This window comes from Triturus cristatus, chromosome 1_2, assembly GCF_964204655.1.
Source record: "Triturus cristatus chromosome 1_2, aTriCri1.1, whole genome shotgun sequence".
NCBI classification, from domain to species: domain Eukaryota; kingdom Metazoa; phylum Chordata; class Amphibia; order Caudata; family Salamandridae; genus Triturus; species Triturus cristatus.
Genome location: NC_140580.1, coordinates 1025560678 through 1025577200, shown reverse-complemented (window position 1 = coordinate 1025577200; position 16523 = coordinate 1025560678). Strand labels below are relative to the sequence as shown.

The window sequence follows — 16523 nt, the reverse complement described above, 5'->3', positions numbered from 1 at the left end:
TTTTAAAGTTGCGAGCGGCTTCCCGAAACTAGATCCGTTTGGTTAATTGAACTCCTCTTCAAGGTGCAAGCAACAGGACGGAATGCCGCTTCAATGATGCTGTATTATGGATCTTTTTTCGTTTTTCTTTACTTTTTGGAATCTTTAAATATACACATTTTTATTGGGAAGTTGCCCATTTTTTGCGTGTTGTGAAGGCGACCATCATTTTATCTTTCACCTAGCGTTTTGAATAAGCGCTCACTGTGCTTTTACTTCGTGTAATGAATGGGAAGTACCTAGGAGGCGTCATTTCAAGATGGCCGCCCAAGCATCCGCGTTCATTTCCTCTCGTGGAGCCCGGCCAATGTCTTTTCACTCTGCTGCTCCCACACTCTCCAAAGTTCAATGTATAACAGCGTGAAGTAAACTTACTATGAAGAAGGCTGTTATAGCTGCCAAGGTTTCAGGTTGCTAATAAGGGTGACATTTATAGAAGGTTTATGGTGCTTTAAATGACGTACATATAACATTATTGTAATTCTACTTCTGTACGGTGCTTTGAGGTAGGGAGATCACCCACTCCCCAGTTAGATGACTGAGGTCAAACCAGTTCAGTAATTATTTTTTCCCCGGCACTCGCTCTAGTGGCAACATATAATCATATTGTTGTACAGTACATAAATTACAGATGTCAACAATTCTTGTATTGTTTGATTTATCCTTGTAGGATTTTTTTTTAGCCAACACTTGTTTTGTCGCTAAAGATAAATAACAGCGACTTAATCAGGGCTGTTGCTTTGGTACGTTGTTGCTATCTTTAAGCCGGTTTTACTTCTGTCCCGGTGTCCCCATTATTTCTTTAAGTTTGATAAATTTTCCAGGCTCATACAACCCCAATAATGTTGTCTCAAATCATTATTACGTCCGTTTTCCAGATTCCGAATATTAGTTGCACAGCATCAAGTGGTCCAAGCGAGTACGTTCTGAAGGTTTCAGATTGCTATGTGTGACATTTTCATAGGTTTACTGTCATGAGTGACATTTCAACGAGTATGAGTGACATTTTCTCTCAAGCAAAATTAAGCAATGAAGTCGAGGGAAACAAATATCAGAAATTATACCCATTTGAGCAAGGAGAAACTAAGTCACTGAACTAAAGTGTGCTAACAGCAGGCAGCTGAAAACTGAGCAGAGTCAGACACTGCATGACTGCACAGTTCCCAGGCTCAGTACACTACAGGCTGGTGGCGCAGGCAGATCAAAATGATTGAAGCAATGCATTCCTTTCATTTAGTAATATAGCAGTCAGGCACTGAAGACTCTTGTGACACTCCCGTGACGTGGCCAGCTGGGCCCGCCTATGCCGCCGGGGATTGGGCAATGAAAGCGAGAACTCTCATGATACTTCTCTGGCGTCAGTGAAATTTCCAGGGTGTAGAGTAAAATATTGTAGCAAGCTGCGAGCTGAGCTAGCCCCCAATGCAACCGCAAAGACCACACGCTGCCAGCTAAGCTTTGCGCAGTCTGGAGGTGCTAAATACCAGCGCTCTAGCAGACATCTGAGGCTCAATAAATGCGTGACAATGCATTTCAGTGCGGTGACGCAGAACACCACACTGAAATGCGTTAGTCTAATGCTAGATGCGTGGTACTTGGCAGGGCTGGGCTGTGAAGACCGGTGCTCAGTTTAGCTCGGAGCTGATTAATAAATGTAATCGTTATTGACTTGTTTGTTTGCACTTGTGTTTTACCCTCCCTACTCCAATGCACTCCTGTTCAGGTTGCATTGGCAGCAGAGGTGGGCAAGCCAGATAATAGAGTTGGGCGAGCAGACAAATTAACAGGGATAGTCGAGCTAGCGGTATTGCTTGGATCTTAGAGCCCGTGCATGAGTCGAGCACTGCACATATTTTCTATGTAAATCATACAATAAACATCACGTAAAATATGATAAAGTCTCATCCAACTTTTAAAAAGTGTATTTCTTTAACATGTGGAAGCTTTGCCATTATTAGGGCACGTTGTATCCCTGCAATGAGAAGCACTTATTCTGAATGAGCATATTTGAAAGTGCTTTCATGCGTGAAAATGAAGAAAAAAAGAGTTTTGTTCAAATGAAACATTTCCCTAATATCACACAATGTATGCAACTTATCCCGGTTTTTTGGTTTCACATTGTGCAAATCAGCTAGTAAATGTGCATCCGTTTGTCTTTCCTTATTGTAAGGAAGGCTTTGTTTATACCTATTAGTGTATATTTTTTAAATATATTGCAAACCTGACACAAAGGTTTTGGAGTGCTTCACATGAGCACCAGTTTCATTACACTAGGTCACATGCATTGTTATAGGCATGGGGAGGTAAAGTGATTTGGCTAGTTCCACAGTCGGCAGCTTTGACTATAATGCCGGACCCTTGGTACAGGGTGGGAGGCAGGTAGAAGACACATGAAAGTTCGACTCTTTTTGAGCCTGATGTTCGAACAGGACCTCGAGCTGAGCCAGGCTTCAGGCTCGAGCCTGGCTCGATCTTCCAGTGGCTCGCCCAACTTTACCATAGTATTCAAGGGAAAGGCTGAGCCGAGCTGGAGCTGGGGCTCTAAAAGTCAAAACACAAGCTGAAAGTGCAATCAATATCACATGTGGATCCTGATTTTTGTTTTAGGTTCCAGAAATGAAGCAAGATGTGCTAAACAGATGTATAAAAAAGTCAAATATACAGAGCAGCAACCTAACATAATCAGCAGCTGCTTAACATAACAGGCAATATGAGACAGCAGCTGCATATGTGTATGTACAATGTATTGTAACAGACAGCAGTAATGTAATATTAACTTTACCGTAGCTAAATCCTAAATACCATAGCATAACATAATATAGAAAGCAATTACAGCAGATGCATATTACATATCTTAACATGACACACAGCAGCTACATAGCATAAACAACAACATAACACAGATACAGCAACATAACATACTCTAGAGAGCAGCTATATATAATAACATAAATAGCAGCTGCATATTACATACATAATATGAAATATTACAACAGACAGCAGCTAACTATCAAACTATATACAGTAGCTAGAAGTACATTGAGATCTATTAAATGTTCTGGTGTGTGATGCTAGTGGAGGAATTAATGGTGCAGCAGGTGCAGTGGCGCCAATGTCACGTTTTTTAGGAGGCCATCTGCGCCCAATTAAGAATAATTTTAGTGCTTACCAAGGTAATAGAGTGCCCTATTTTCCGTTCTTGCACTGGGGCCCATGCCACTCTTGTTGTGTCACTGGAGCTCTCCGACCCATGGATAGCAATTAATAGGCAGAGGTGCGATCTTCAAATCACCTTTAACCCAGTCCTTCAGCCCACCTCCATCTCGACTTCCTTCTCCAGATGGCCATCATAGGTTAAATGCAAAAAGCCAGCCACAGTGAATGTGCTGGTGACGTAAAGCGGTGGGATGGGCAATGAAATAGCTGGCTTGTTAAACCCCCCTTGAGTTTCCTGATTTGCTGCATGCCAGTTCCTTTAGCTAAATCTAAATTCCCCTGCTGCGGCCCATCACTGAATGGAATGGCGTGCCTGATGGAGTGTACCGTAAGGTTACTCATAAATGCCAAAAGCCCAAGAACTAATCTCCTTTCACGGTGCTCCCAGCCTTGTTATTGTTTTTAATATTGTGATACTAAGTAATAAATGTTAGGATCTGCTTGAAAGACTTCTAAACTGTACTGGCTTATGTGTTTCAAACTGAATTCAGCTTAATCAAATTACAAACCCCATGAATGCCATGTTTTTTGTTTGTGGTCTGGGAATTGTAGTCTTGTTGAGCTAATTATGCACGAATTTGGGAAACTTGCATGGCCAGTTATTAGAATGATAACTAGCTATGGTTCAGATGTAAATAAATTGAGTAGAATCACGAATAAACACAGGTACCTCTTAATCCATTAATACTACTAGGAAAGTATTTGTCACTTCACATCCTAGTGTGACTTATCACTAAGGTAGGATGTGAGAAACTGGGTTCTTGTTGCAGAACCTCCCCCACACACACACTTTTTGGCTGGTGTCCGATGCAACTTTGAGTGTACTGGGTGACTTCCAGCCAGACTCCCAGTACCAGTGTTATTTCCCTAACAATGTACCACAGTTGGCACCACTTCAATAATCCTTATAAGTCCTTAGTAAATGGTACCCATGGTACCTAGGGCATTGGGACTGAAGAGGGACCACTAGGGCTGCAACACAAATTGTGCCACCTTTGAGTCCCCTCACCAAGTCTATGCAAGCTGCCATGACAGTCTAAGTGCCTTGGTGCAGAGAAAACTGAAGACCCGACATGGCACACATCTCTGTGTGCCATGCCCCAATACACTGCATCAGGTATGGGTAAGTAACTCCTACGACAGGCCTTGCAGCTCTAAGGCAAGGTGCACTATATCCCATGTGTGGACATATCTGCATGACCAGATATGCCCTTACAATATCAAGTCCATTCTTGAATATTGTAAGTGCACAGAGAAGCCATAGAGAGCACATGGGCTGGATACTTGTAATTGCAAGTTTCCTAGCTCCATGATGGCTTCACTGTACCCTAACATGTTTGGTACCAAACATCTTGTCCCCTGAAAACCTACAAAGCACTGGTGTGGTCTCTGACTAGTCTTAGCCAGCCTGCCACCACCAGACATGTTTCTGACCTCATGGAGTGAGGGCCTGTGCTCTCAGAGGCCAGGAACAAACCCTGCAATGGGCGGAAGTGCTTCACACCTCCCCCAGGACAGGATGTTCTTCCAAGGTGGATAGCTTCAAAGGTGACCCAGACAGCTTCAGCTACTGGAGGATGCCAACCCCACTTTCCTGCTCCATGTTCGGCTGGAGGAGAGGAGATACAGCGACCCCGGCTCCACCCCTGCCCCCTCCTCCAATGGCTGCACCACAGAGTCCAAGAGGCCAAAACAGAGGAGCAGGATATGTCTGCAGGATAACATGGAGATGTTCTGCAATGTGTAAGGTAGAAAAACAAACACAGCACATGATTTATATAATCACTGATACAAAAAAACATGCCTAGTGGCATGCCTAGTCTGATCTATTCGGAACAACGAGCACTGTTAAATACAATTCTGCTATTCCAACAACTGCAGAAGAAACCTTTGGGTCTAATGGAAAAAAATGAGCCAGTTTAGCCATAACATTATTAAGGAGATCACACCAGTGGGCAGAAAGCGAATCAGACATTTCCAGAGGTTCGGCCAATGACCCCGTAGCTGCAGAGAGCTTGGTGGGACACTAAATCACGGACGGCATATGGCAATGTTTTCTCTGCCGCGCCCGCAATCATTAGTGGTAATTTATACCTACAGTGCATTTGTAGATTTAACAGCCCATCAAAGCGAGTGCGAACATACCGCCCAACAATGCATCAAGTAATTTAAATTTAACTTGAAGCAAAGTACAGAAAGATATTGGGCAGGCCGCCGACAAACTACGTGGTCGTAATTTACAGCCTTTAATTCTGACAGATGATCTCCAAAAACATAAAAAGGCTGCGAGACCGTAATAATAAAAAATACTTTGCAGGCACTCTAATTCATAATGACATAAACGCTTCACACGAGTGTGTAGTTTATTTTGGTTTCCTTTTCCCCATGCGGTAGTTGACAAAGCGGTTCAAAGTCCGTGCTGTCCGTCTCCGACTGAGTTAAATGGACGCACTGTTAGTCCAGGATTTAATGGCCACACTGTCCATCTTCGAACGGGGTTTAATGGCTGCGCTGTCCAAAACGCACCCAGAGAAAGAAGAGAATGTGCTACGGAGACATAACTATGGTACTTGCTGCTATACAAACTGCGAATAGCATAACACGTCAGCTGATGGCCACGTGGGTCCAAAAGTAGAGCCAGCGGTGGCTCTGTTCACAGCTCACCCTAATGCTGAATGAGACGGGGCTCCGAGGGTTGGGAGGACGGACCACCCTTCAATTTTTTACCGATATCCCTAAGCCAGCTTTAATGAGCCCGTTTCCTGAAGATACGTCTACCTTTCGCAGAAACATGTTTTTGGCGTTAATAGTTGTATAATACAAACACTGTCACCAAAGTGAATGACACAAAGTAATGAAACCTTCACAAGTTGCAGCTTTTTCCAAAGACTTTTGCAAAGGAGTGTAAAATAAATCTTTGCGCGTGTTTCAAACCCATGACCGTTTGGCCTGAACTCTTCTGTTTGTCCTAGCGTTTTGGTGAACCACGTGAAAAAAATGAGTAATCAGGTTTCACAATTGGAATGTAGTGCTGCTGTGGCCCGTGGGACGGCAGTGGTAAACAAGCATGACGTCCAATAGCATTGTGTTTATTTATTTAATGGTCTTTTAGGGAGGAGCGTCACTGGTTTCAGTGCGGTTTGCCCAGGTTCGAGGAGCTCACAGCAGAGGTAGGGGCGTGTTTGTGAAGGGAGCTTTACATGAGCAGAGCCAGGAGCCTCCTCAGCGTTTACCTTGCGGGAGCGAGCGTGATAATTGAAAACAGATGGCGCCGCTGCTCGCTCCCGAAAGGCAAACAACACTCTGCATGCACGATTACTCATTGGAAACGGTGCAAAACATGCACAAGTTTCCAAGAAAGTACAGAGCGATGCCAAGAGGTCCCTCCCAAGCAGCGCTTGCACGCTGCATAGACAAAACCTAATCATAGCCTCCAATTGGCTAGTGGGTAGTGCATTTCTCACCTTTTTTTAACAGTGACTACCCTGGAGTATTGTCGCAGGAACGAGCAGCCACGCGCAGACAAACCCTGCCTTTCGATTTCCAGCGCAGTGCGTGTCTTCGGCTTTGTTGTCTCGTAGCGTTCACTTTTCAGTGCCCCGGGGGCACAAGCTGGGACCGACTAAAGTGCTCCTGTACTAGCACAGAGTCTACAGTCCCCCCGGGGCACAAGCAGGCATCCACTCCGGCGTGCCTTTCTTGGTTTTATTCTGTCTGCGTTGAGATGGGCCTGACCAGAAATACCACCTAGCACTACATCTTCGACACTAGAGGGGTTTCCCATACTTTTCAACTCCCTCACACTCGTATTCCCTAACGGTAGTCAAAGTGTCGTGGTGTGTCAATTTACAACAAAGACATCAAATTACCATAATAGTCCCACCCAAAGATAGAAAAGTGTGAGAAAGGAGAGAAAGCACCTCACGGTCATAACACCAAGGGGGTTGCTAGCTGGTACTCACGAGCACACCCACTTATCATCATAGGTTACTTTCTCTCCATAAGAAAAAAGAAAGAACGTGTGTTCTATTGTGAGAATCTCAAAACCAATAAAGTAAAGGCAAAAAGACAGTGAAACCTAAGTGTAGATAAACTGTCAATGCATAGCGTCGTTGCAAGTGCCCACTGGACCCCTGTGAGAATACAAAAATTATATTCTCACCATCAAAACTGGTAAAGCCTACTAGTTCAGCGTAACTTTATTGAATGCTGTAAGCCTCCCCAATTAAAAATAGTTTCAATCAAACCATAATCAATTTCATTGAGCCAACATGTTTCGTTGCAATAAAATCGTGCAACTTCTTCAGGGCTATTGGGGTTCCAATATAAACAATATAAACTTCATGTGAGATTCCCCATCAAACCTGTGATGGGATGACATTAAAATGCACTGACAGTTTATCTACACTTAGGTTTCACTGTCTTTTTTCCTTTACTTTATTGGTTTTGAGATTCTCATGATAGAACACACATTCTTTCTTCTTTTCTTGGGGGGGAATATTAGTTTATTGATTTAAATAAGGATTACATTCGCAAACATATCCATTATTATGGAAATTGTTCAGAGTTGTACAGAATAAAATAGTAACTTGTGGAAAATAGCAAATAAAAGGAATAATCAAACACACACACATATCCTAACCCCAGCCCATTCCTCCCACTCCTAAACAAACAGGGAGCCTGCTATTACAAGTGCGGACATGATTTGTATTTGATCAACGTCATGTTTTGCTGCCATGATCCCTGGCCTCCATTTTTAGGTCGAGCCTAGTGGCAGCGTGCATTCGCTACTCGCTCTGCGAAGCATGCTGTAGTAGGGTATGCTGTTGAAGCCTCTCCCACTCACCTCCCATATTTGTAATTGGCTTCTGTCATTGTCTTGGGTAAACGCAGGCTTCTGATTAATTATGTGGCTTCTAAGTCCTGCCTTGGTACCAACCTGTCTCTATTTGTTGATGCCCATAAGGACTGGACCTTTTTCTTTGCTGGTTGCACGTCCGGCTTTATCTAGTCTGTGAGCACTATTTACTTTATTGACCATGGCGGCTTCTTTTGTGGTTGTATGTGAATGCTGAACGTGGCGCCCGCTTTAGGGACACCACGCTCAGTTTATATATATATTTTTTTTAACTTTCAGAGTGAGCAAGGTGCCCCCTTCAGGGACACCGAGGTCTCTTTAATTTTTTTTTTTTAACTTTCAGAGTGAGCACAGAGCCCGCTTTAGGGACTCTGCGCTCAGTTTACATTTTATTTTTTTTAACTTTCAGAGTGAGTGTGGTGTCCCCTTCAGGGACACCTCACTCTGTTTGTTTATTTTTTTCAACTTTAACACTGAGCGGTGCGCCCGCTTCAAGGACACCGCGATCAGTGTTAAAGATTAAAAAGAAAAAGAAACCAAGCGTGGTGTCCTTGAAGCGGCGCCGCGCTCTGTGTTAAACTTTAAGAAACATTTGCAATGCAATAGGCCTCGCATTTACGCGAGTTGAAGCTATAGGCTTTGTCATTTACAATGCTTATAGCTTCAACTCGCGTAAACGCTAGACCTATTGCATTGCAAATGCTTTTTTTGCTCATGCTGTTTGTTCTTTATACAGTAAGAAAATCCAGGCAAATATGTGTCTGCCAAAGGCTTTTTTGATTTCTATAGATGCTACTGATGCACTTGGCTTCCCTTCTGGAGCACTACAGTCCACGATGTGTAAATATTGGGGGAGGAACTCATGTCCGATACATATGCATTTTTGTCTGTATGCACCTGAGTGGGTAGAATTGTGCCCGGTATAATGGCTACTAGAGCATCCAATATTTTGCTGTCTGAATTCAGCAGTAATAGTGGCTGATATAGTTTCATATGCAACGCGTCTTACTCTTGGATTAGGACTTCCTTGGCAGCATGAGGTTCTACTACACCCTCGTCTTTTGCAGAATTCTACATTTCTAGCATCCTGGCTGCCAATAACTTTTCTAACGTTGCATAAAATTCAGTGGGTAATGCATCCCAGCCTAATGTCTTACCACGCGCCAACTGTTTAATGGCACCCTTTATTTCTTGGAGAAAGAGGCATCCCCAGAGCATCTGTCATATCGAGGGACAAGAAAATAAACTGAGACCTTTTGATGTCATCATTTAATAAGGTTCGATCTGCTCCATCTGGCCTGGAATAGCGAATAGAATAATATTCAGTTTATCGTATTTATATCCAATTGAGAATGGGCCATTGATCCATTGCTACATATTAATGCTGCTAAAGGGGAGTTGTAGACGTCATAGCAAGATTATCTGACCTACAGAGATGTCCCTCCTCGTACCATTCCATATGTTGTTTACTAATGTATGCCTCATAGTCGAATGTCTTTAGCCTATCTAAGAGTGATGTACTGCACTCGTGGCTAAGTTCCACATGAGTATCTCGCATAGATCTAGCTGGCAAGTGAGAATATTTTACCAGTTTTAGGCCTGATGAAGCCCACTATCTGAGGCCAGATATGGCAAAGTGAAGCCTACTGTGACCTTAGGGGGTCGGCTGGCTGCAATTTGCATCGGAGACTGTGGGACATCAATTGAGGTATTTTTATATCAGTGTGTTTCTCCCAGCTCCCTGGCTAAAAATAAATAAATCAAGTGAAACCCCAGAAGATTGCATCTGATGATTCGGTGGTTGCAGCTGTGGCATCCAGGTGTATCTGGAATGAAAGGTGGGAGTCGGGTGCACCAAGCCTCCACCTGGAAACTGAGCGGTTATGCACATTCCAGTTCCTGGAGGGTGGTCCAAGGTGTACCATATCTGACAGCAGGAGCGCTGAGGGTGTTGAACCAAAGGCGATCCATGATGGCGCTGCTTGGCTAGATGATTACTGGGAGCTTTAGATTTTTGACTGCGATTGTTTCTGTGATGTTTGGACAGGAAGCACCCTGCAGCATATGAAGGCTTGTGTGGCAATTTTACTCCATCCCAAGGATAGTACTGTGATACTCCAGTATTCACTATGCTACTCTAGAAATATAAAACCAAAAATCGAAGGGCATGCATATATTTGCACAAGCCTATGCATAAAGGCACAGCGGTCTGATGCCCCGGGCGGTGCAGGAGGCATACATAACCCAGAGGGAAGGCTTATGGATGTACCTTTTAAAGGATTTCACACATATGAGGGCAGCAGTAGACCACAGATTATACGCAATAGAAAACAGGCTTGAGGACCTGGTTATACAATCCACAACATCTGAGACTCTGGTTCATGTACTTGAGGAAAAGGTGTCGGTGTTGAAGGTCACTGGCTAAAAAATTGTGAAAAAGCACATAACTCTGAGACTTTTCAAGAATGCAAAGGCTGCCATGATACGCCCAAAGGTACACACCCACTATCTTGAGTCAACAACATCTAGAGTCACTTCAATACAACAGATACTTTTTAGGTCTTGAGACATTTTGTATCCTGAATATCGGCTTTAAGCTCTGCCCATTTTCAAGGACTGCCCCTGTTACATGTGTTGTTACTCAGACAATTTGTGAGCACTATTTATTTCTTTAAGCTGGAGCACTTAACACCAGTGCTCGTGGTTTACAGAGCTCTGTTGTAAACAGGGCTGTAAATCTTGCTCTTATCTTGCCACATTTACTTTGCATTCAAAGACAGAAGTCTGTTTTTACCCCTTGTTTTGGCAGGAATGCTATGAACTACACCAACCGCACAAAGCAACAGAGTTTACTGAACTCATTTTCACGAGCAATTAAAATGGAATTTTTATTTTCTTTCGACACAATTTCCCTGTCTTGCACCTTTTATTTTTTTGTTTTAATTGCAAAGAAACGGGGGGGGGGGAGGAGGGTAAGCTGTCTGACATATGGACGCGCTGTAGACTAGCTCTAGCCCTATCGAAATTTGACATAATCCTGCCTGCATACCACCACCCACGGAGCCCCTTGCCTCTTGACAGAATCCCTACATCCTGCGGTGACTTCCGGAATCATGCTGAGCGAGCGATAACCTCAGATGCTTCTAGTAGGACCGTGAGACACTCATTGGACCGTGCGGCCTATGGTGCATAAGGAGGCAGCGGACGGCCGTGATGACAAACCAGCTGTGGGAGCTCTTGCTGGAGGTCTTGTTTTACTTAATTCTACTCTCGCTTTGTTTAATGTGGAAAGCTTAGTGGGGAAAAGTTATATTTTCATTGCTAGAATTTCAGAAGCCCACAGCGACACCATCTGTTTGTGGTGCATAACGCCTAGTGGTAGTAATTGCTTTCAAATAACACATCTTTCCAGGCTATGGGTCGTAATTTGTATAAGTAAATAAATCAAAAGAAAAATGTGGGCAATTTGACAGATGGAAAAGAAAAGATATTTTCCGAAAATTAAAGAGAGGCCGGAATGGGCGGCCTATGAAGGAAATTCAAATTGAACTGTTACAAAATATTGTCACTAGATGTAGTTCATGCATGTTTGTTTATGAACAAAAGACCATATTTTTCCTGTGTGAAAAAATGAAATCCTATTGGTTACAAAAATAGCAAATAAAGTCAAGTGATATCAAAGCCCATTTTAAAGATGTAAATAGAGGCTACTGGAATGTTCCCTATGGCAGTTTTGTTTATGTCAAAAAAGGCATTAACCAGCAAATTGATTCATTTAACTAGTGCAACTAGTCAACTGGAAAACATCTTAGGCTCCAGTCAAGATCAAGTGCTCTTGCAAGTCCCTGGTTGGACACAACTGTCTTCAGGCCAACTGATGAGCTTGAGGGCTTCTTTATTCCACTTGACAGTTCTTGTTGCTCAATGCATCATGGGTGTTTTACATCGAAACAGTAAGCAGTCAGCGAAAAACTAGAGAAAGAGACTCATCTTTCTCAGACCATTAAACAGAAAAAAATCAGTAAGGTGTGATTCAATAGTATAATATAGGCTTGGCTTTTTAAACAGCAGCTGATTGAGATGGATAAAGACTGGATATTGTTTACAAGGTAAACAGCAATGCAACTGTGAGGGGTTTTATAATTGAATTCAGCTACAAGGGAGCGGGTGGGTGCATAATTCAAAACTGTGTACAGATACAATTGAATGACAATTTGGTGGGTAGTCATATTGGGAGGACACACAGTCTGAATTATTTGTCCTGAAGTGAACGGGGATTTAACAAATGAGTCTTTAAGTGTGCCCAGAATGATAGTAAGGCATGATTGATTTGTAGGGATTTACAAATTGAGGCTGAGACTTTTCCACTGTACCCATTACTTAAAGTGGATACAGTATCTACAAGTGGTGCTTAGATCTGAGGGATCAGCCTCCTAATCCTCTATATAGGGATATAAATCCCCAAATTATTATAATGCAAGTGATCAGCACCTTCTATTCCTTTACAAAATGATTGTAATCCAAATAGCCTAAGTCAAGTAATGCACAGACTCTATTCAAGTTTGTTTAAAATCTTTCTTCATGATCCTTTATTAATATTCTTTTTTTTCATACATTATCCACCAATACTGCCAATGTAGCCAATGCGTTTCGTCTCTTCCCAGAGACTTCTTCAGGGATTTTTAATGTTCTCACATCCGCATTTTTTATGTGTGAATAAAAATAAAAGATTGATTCTTAGGTCTGCTCAGAGAGAGTTCTGTAGGAGAGTTGCAGTTCCTGTGAAAGACCTGTTGTGGGTGCATGTTGTTTTGAAGCTTGAGATTCCCAGCAGAAAGTTATCTTTAATCCTGAGGTCTCTCAGGCTACCTTATCATTTGGGGAGCTTAGAAAGGTTAGGAGGTGAATTGAGAGGGACCACATTGTATGGTAATCATCCTAGTTTAAACTTTATTCTTGCCACAATAATAAGGCTGTGATGATCAGCGAGAATCAGAGTAGTGTGGTCATATATTCCCAGCAGAGAGAAATCCAGCTGTGGAGTGAAAAATTGTTTTGTGAGGATTGAAAATAGATTGTGGAAGGCCTGCTAGAATAGCTTTTCAAAGTCCTATTCTGTTAAGAATGGGCGTGAGGAGCAGATTTCAGGATATCTGGTGAAAACAATTAGTTGATTTTTTCAGAGCCTAACCAGGAAAGTTTGCTTTTTTGTTTACATGGCGAATCAGATACAATGAGGAAAATGGAATTATTCTGAGTGATCTTACGATGGCGAGAGATCCAGGGAGAATTTGTAAATGTTTTGTTACAAGATTAAGGTTAAAGCTCTTTTTGTATTTTGAGGGAAAAATTCAATGAATTTGGGTTTTTGAGGATTGAGTTTGTAGATATTTTTGGCAATCAAGGACTGTATATTTGAAAGCAGAGTTAGAAGGGTGAAAATATCAAGTGGTGAGGAATTTTCATGTGAATTTGGGTGTCGTCAGAGTACCCATGATTTATTATGGTTTCAGTTTTGATTTGTACCGTGACTCATTATATATACAAATATGAAATGTGTTGTTAATTGACAAAATGTATTCCGTATTTTTATTTATTTGTCAGTAAGCTGGCTTATGTCTGTACTTGAAGATTGTTTTTCAAGATGGCTCTGTCAGGTCAGTTTTATAGGAGTAGTAGACCTGGACCATTGGTCATTCTCTAGCTTTCCATGCGACTGATTTGTAAGTAACTGAGAATAATTTTGAATAAGTAAATACTGTCAACACAAGAGTCTCAAGTCTCATTCATATATAAAAGTAAACAGGCACAAGGAGTCAATCTAAATGTAAGAATCAATGTCCATGTTCATCTGTGTAGTTGGTCCACCCCAATCATTTTTAGGTCTCGCCCAGGCATCGCATGCTGTATCCAGAATATGGGCTTTAAGCTCCGCCCATCTTGGTAATTGTCTCCTTTAACACTTCTTCATAAATGCTTCTTATTCTTTGGTTAATTTGTTTAGTAGTACGTCCTTTTGTACTGTTGCAACCTCCCATGAGGCCTGCCCCCGTTACATGTGATCTTACTCTGTATGTATTTTTTACACTTTGTGAGCACTTTTTTTTTTGGTGACTTTTTCTTAGCTCGTGTTGGAGCCAAGACAGCAACGCAGTTCCCCCACCATAATTTGTTTTGGCTTTTATGTCTGCGGTAACTTTTAACCTGCCCCAGGGTATAACTGCATCGTCACGTAGCACAACAGCTAACAGCTTTTTAAAACCTTAATGGATTTTGTTTTTCTTGTGTGTATGACTTTGCTTACTAACGATGCAGCGCTTTCCCACTTTCCGAACCGTAATGGGTTTTCTTCTTTTGTGTATGCGGTGACTTTGCTCACTAACAGAGCAGCGCTCTCCCACTTCCCCAACCGTAATGGATTTTTCTTTTTAATTTCAGTTGGGAGCACTTCACTTCCCATGCTCGCTAATGGAGCAGTGCTGTAATGCCCTTACTATGTAGTACCTTTATAATGACGAGTGTGCAGGGGTCCCTTGCTCCTTATAGTTGAATGAACCATGTCTTTCGCCTTTCTACACCTCATCATGCTCCTTCTCCCTCTCTCCTTACTCGTTTATTTTACCTATGGGGGGCTTAGGCTGTGCACAACTAATTGCTCCTTTACTAAAATAAACACAGAAAGAGCCTCTTCAAACACCGTGCACGACGGGCCACTCCATTGCAAAAATGAACTCGGGAGGAACCTCTTCAAACATAAATCAAACAACTTTCTCAGTATAAAATAATACATATAATTGCCAACATTATGCAACATTTCTCTCGGTTTATTCCTTCAGTTGCCACCCGGTATAAGACGGATTGTATTCCATTCAGAGGCACACAATCTAAGTGGTACAATCTGTCCAATCAGGGCCATGGGGTGGAAAAGGTGTATTCCCTCGCTACGCCCCTTACATTCCTCATCAGTAGCAGACAAAGCCAGCAGAGGTCCAGGAGGTGACACCAAACTGAGAGTCTTTGCAATCATATAGAACAAGCCACAGGTGTCACAAAAGTTCAACACCCGTTGCATGTTTCATTAAGTGTGTTACTAATACCAGACACACCATATGCTTGTTTTATTACTAACAGGAGGTCGTTAAAGTGCCCCATGTGACCTTCTTCTTCCTCTTTTCACTGTTCCCTTCCTTTTTGTGAGTGCCGCCCTCACTTATGACAGATAGTGCACCTCTCGACACATCAGATTTGTAGTGCACACACCTCTTGTGTAGTGAGTGTCCTGTTGCAAAGTGCACACATTGCCACATGTTACAACGCACATTACCTCCTATTAATGTCCCGCTGCAACCCATCTTCTTCCTAACCATTGAGTGGGTGACTTCACTGTCCCTGTTTTGCTTCTTTATTTCTTTTTGGGGTTTTATGACCCTTCTGTGCAATACCTGTTAATAAGAACAAAAAATGAATTTACATAAAGCACAGGACGGTTAATCAATCTTAAAACTGAAACTTCATTCATCAATTCCAAAGTCAGCTGCTTTATCCATTACATTGCTCCCACTGCGAAAAAAAGGAAAAAACATTATCATTACAATGCCAGTAGCTCTAACTTTCAGAAATGCGATACCGATTGCATTGCAAATGCTTGTTTTCATTTTACATTTGTTTCTGTGAACAAAGGCCTCTCGGAGCCCGAGGGGATTTAAACCACCTCGGGCTCCGAGCTACCTTTGTTTTTACAAATTAGAACATTCTGCCATCTAGAGGCGGAATGTTCTAATAACCGCAGGGTCCTCCATAGCAGGCTTTACCGGCCATTAAAGGCTCACTCCCTTGTTAATGGCCCTTGCTTTTGGCTCAGGCCTTTAGCGCTGGAGCAGGTCTTTAATGGCTACTAGTGCCCGCTACGTCAGACTCTAAGGCTATATTATATCCTATGGGATTTATCTTTTGCAAGAATGGATATCTGTCACCAATTGTGATGGAGTAACCTGTCCGTCAAGTTCTAAATCAGGCCCTTTGTTAGAATGAGGAAAAGGTGTGGAAGAGGTGTGGCGCAGCGGCCAGGGTGCCTGACTCCGGACCACGGGGTTCTCGGTTCAATCCCCGGCGGCAGGTCAGCCCAGCACCATGTGACTCTGGGCAATAGCACGCCTAATCTTCCCGAGGGGCCCCAGCGCCGGGAAACCACTTTGGAGGTAGCTGTGCGCTTTACCAAATTCAAGGTTATCGTGATTATTATTATTATAATGAGCATTAATTCACTATAGAACTCTGGAACACGAGGTGATGTGAACTGTAGCCCTTCTCAAGAAAAGCTTTTGATGTATACTCTTGCTTTTAATAAATCTAACTCTATATTTGTATACAGTAGTTAAATCTGCATATGCAATTGTGAGAGACACGAGCG

At 42.5% G+C, this 16523-nt stretch overlaps 1 protein-coding gene across 2 annotated transcripts in view; it reads left to right on the top strand.

Annotated features, from left to right (window-relative positions):
* ASTN2 (astrotactin 2) overlaps positions 1–16523 on the top strand; it is a 2498474-nt gene that overhangs the window by 2092215 nt on the left and 389736 nt on the right. The gene's annotated exons all lie outside the window — the stretch shown is intronic.